A 4,049-nucleotide genomic window follows, 5' to 3' on the forward strand; every position below is an offset into this window, starting at 1 on the left:
AAGAGTCAGACACGACTGAGCGACTAACACTTACTTACTTACTTACCCTAGATTAATCCTTAGTATCAGTGCTCCCCCATTTGGTATTGTTCTGGTCCAATGAGGAAATAGCCAATGTGGGTCACCTCTCAAGAGAGGTTTACCCTTAAAGCCTGCTTCCTGTTTTCCCATTGAAGAATCCTAAACCATTCTGACTGCCTAACGAACTTGATATCCCACAGCCTAAAGTACCCAAATAACTCCTCTAAATTCCCAAATTTGTGTTTTTTGAGAATGGTTTTTGTTTCTAAGAGTGCTTACTACCTGCCAGTCTCTATTCTAAACACATTAGATATATTTACTCATTTAATACCCTCAATAACTCTGTGAAGTAAGTACTATTAATATCCACATTTTTTTTAATACCCACATTTTTATAGAAGATAAAACTAAAGAATATAGAGGTTAAATGACTTGTCCAGCTATGAAATGGCAGATCTAGGATTTGAACCCAGGCAGTCTGGCTTCAGAGTACACTGCACTACCATGCTATCAAGTGACAACTGCGGCACTGACGCATGCTTGCACAGTAATGGAGCCCCTCCCTCGGTATCATATAAACTCTAAGTCTTCAGAATATGTTATGTCTTTGGTATCTGTGATGCCTCTGGCCACATCTGGTAGCCAGTAAGTTTCTCACTGATACCCAAATACATATACTTAGAAACAAAAACTATGCAAGGAAAAGAACACTTTTTTTGAAAGACACTATTATTTAATGTCCTCAGAGTGACAAGAAAAAAATACTGCATTCATGAAGCAAGATCAAGAAGCTATACAAAGAAACATTCAAAGAACAACAACGATGAAAAGCCCTTAGAGTTACGCAACAATCAAAGAAGGATCTTCCAAACAGCCAGAGAAAAAGAACACCTGAAAAAAAATGCAAACTGACAACAGACTTCTCAACAGCAACAGTTGGAACCAGAAGACAGTGCCATAATATTTTATAAGTGTTAAGAGAAACAGAGGTAATTCGGAACTGGGGACCAGCAAAACTTATCTTTCAAGAAGAATAAAATATAATAAACACATTTACAGATAAATACAGATTCAGATAGCTTCCTGTTAAGAGATCTGCACTAAAGGATCTAAAGTATGTATTTCAAGATGGAAACTTATCCCCAAAAAGGAGATCTGAGGTTTAAGAAGGAGGGTGAGCAAATAAAATAGTAAATAATTATTTAAACACTGACTGCACAAAATAATATTGTTAATGTCCATCTAGTATACATCTTCCTTAGAAAAGAAAGAACTAAAATAGTAGACAAACATAACATGTAAATTGGGAGACATTAGTATTTGATAAAATCCTTGAATTGTTTGGGGTGGGGGATTAGGATACTGTTTAGACTTTACACTGAACATTTATGGTAAATTTTCTAGACTAACCACTAGAAAATCTCTGGAGGGACTAATCAAGAAAGAGAGAAAAGGCACAAATAAATAATATGAACAACATAAAAGATAAAGCAGAAATTACACAACAAGAGGATACAATTAATTTGAGAAATTAGATGAACTGGACCAACTAATTTATTTACTGGATGAGCCCTCTAATAACTTTGACCAGACAAATATGGTGGATGACCAAAGGTGCAAAAATCTTAAAGAATTTATTAGCAAAACAAATCTAGTATGAGTAAAAAAAGATTTAACGTAAGATTAAAATGTTGGGTTCATTCCAGAAATGCAACAGCCAATTAACATTAGAAAGCTCCTATAACAAGGTAGCCCTGTGGCTCTGAGGGGCCAGCTCAGTCCTCTTTGTTAGCCTTAGAGAGGGGGAAGCTAAAGGTAGGTCCCCCTGGTAAGGGGGGGAGTCTCTTGAGAGGGCAGGCTGGGGAGGGGTCCAAGGTTTGTGAAGGCTCCCACCTCGCACATATATCCTGCTACAAGAACATACTCTGAGGTAGGTGCAGTAACTTCATTTTACTAAGGCTTTTTAAAAGGTTAGGAAACTTGACCAAGGTCCCAATGTTTGTAAGTAGTTGAGCTATAATCCAAATCCAGGTTGGTCTGGATCTTCAGCTCATGTTCTTAATCACTAGGCCATTCTCCCTTTAATACTGGTGTTCAATAAATGGTGGTCAGCTGCCAAGTACCTCACATATGCTTTAACACCCACAACTATTCAAGGTGAGTATTCAACTCATTTTACTTATGAGTAAACTGACACTTAAAGAGAGGACAGGTGACATGGCTAAGGTCACACAACCAAGATATGGGGGCTCCATACTTTGAAACTGGGCTTGCCAGACTCTACAACCAACTTGTCCTAGATTATTAGAGGTATGAATTAATCCTAGAGGAGGTTAACCCTAATGTCCGAGAACAAGACAGGCAGGCAGGCCCTGTCCATTCCCTGAAAGATGAATAGTCTTTATGCCATGGTTGATATCAGGAGTCAGAAAAATTCCTCTCCACGAGATCTTTATACAAGTTGTTGAGGGAGACTCCATAACCTCCAGGACAGTGGGACTGACCCCAACCCCAGGGGAGGTACAAAGGAAGCAGGTAATATAAACACTATCATCTATTTAAGGAATACATGAACATTGGAAGCTGGTATGGACAAGTTTGAGGACAGTCATGTCCAACCAACTTTTCATTGCTTTTCTGGAGTAAACAGATAAGCACAAACTCCTCATGTCAGAATTTTGGTCTCCTCGAATGATCTCATAGAAAAAAAGGTGAACAGTGAATGCAATTATGTTGGTGTACAGCACATTGTTTCCCATCTTTGGGCCTTTGCCCATGCTGTACCTTTCGCCTGGACTGCCTTCCTCTCCTCTTGCTAGTCATCTAGAAGATTCCTACTCATCTTTTTTAGAGTCAGTTCACATACCACCTCTTCCAATGAAACCTTCCTTGGTACCCTGAGCTGGGTTGTTGTGTTCGATAGGGTCTCTCACAGTCTCCTGTATCATCGCTATTACTGTATTGACCACTGCCCTGAGATGATGGTTCTGTGTCTGAGAACACACCTGTTCATCTCTGTGTCCTCAATGCGGGACAGGAGGCCTGATACGTACTAGGTGTCCTGTCAACTTTGCTGCAGTGAACTTATAACTAGTTGACTGGTTAAAACCAGTGTGACAATGATTAATGAACTGATGTTGGCCCAGAGAGGATGTCTCTAGGGGTATGCCACAGGGACCTGTGTGTATTGACAGCATTCTGATGAAATCAGTGCATTACAAAAAGCCAGGGAAGTAGGCTACACATTAAACAGAATTAGTATCTAAAGAGTCATGGGTAGACAAAAACACTGCAGCCATGCTGGCCCACAAGGGGGTTAGGGGAAAAGCCAGGATTAAAACCTCACAAACTGTTGTAGCCTTTACAATGGAAAAAAATTTTCTGAACTGAAACTTACCTCCCTGAAGTGTCCACCATTATGACAGCACTTACTATGTTCCAGGCTTTATACCAGCTGCTGTACCACCACCCCCAACCTAAGTACTACAGAAAAAGTCTAATGGAGGTGATCTGCTTGGCCTGAGAACCAAGAAACAGTTTCTCACAGGCTGGAGAAAGGAGGATCCTAGCTGGGACCAAAAGACCTAATCAGAGCAGGGGCTTTGGTTTTCACCAAGTAAACAGGTAGGCATGACAACACAGCAGTTTGAGGGCTGTTTGAGAAAGAGGCTGGTTTACCTTCAAGAGCCCATGGTATAGAGCCAGTCATAAAGATGGGGTTTTGTTACTACCCTATCAACTCTGAACTTTCTTCTCAAAAGAATCCAGGAGCTATCCTCACTGCTTTTTTACAGCCCCTATCCTTCTGAACAATAACACTCAAGCTCCTTTGCATGACACGAAAGGCCTTCATGCCTAGTTGAGTTCTCAATGCATTTCTCCCTTTATCCTCCACATTAATTCATTCATTAATTCACTCAGTTTATTCCAAAAATATTTATTGAATGTCTATTAAATATGACTATGCACTATTCTTAACACTAGAGAGACAACTATGGACAAAACAACAGTCCTTGCTTTGTGCAGCT

Source organism: Muntiacus reevesi, chromosome X (genome assembly GCF_963930625.1).
Source record: "Muntiacus reevesi chromosome X, mMunRee1.1, whole genome shotgun sequence".
In the NCBI taxonomy this organism is placed as follows: Eukaryota; Metazoa; Chordata; class Mammalia; order Artiodactyla; family Cervidae; genus Muntiacus; species Muntiacus reevesi.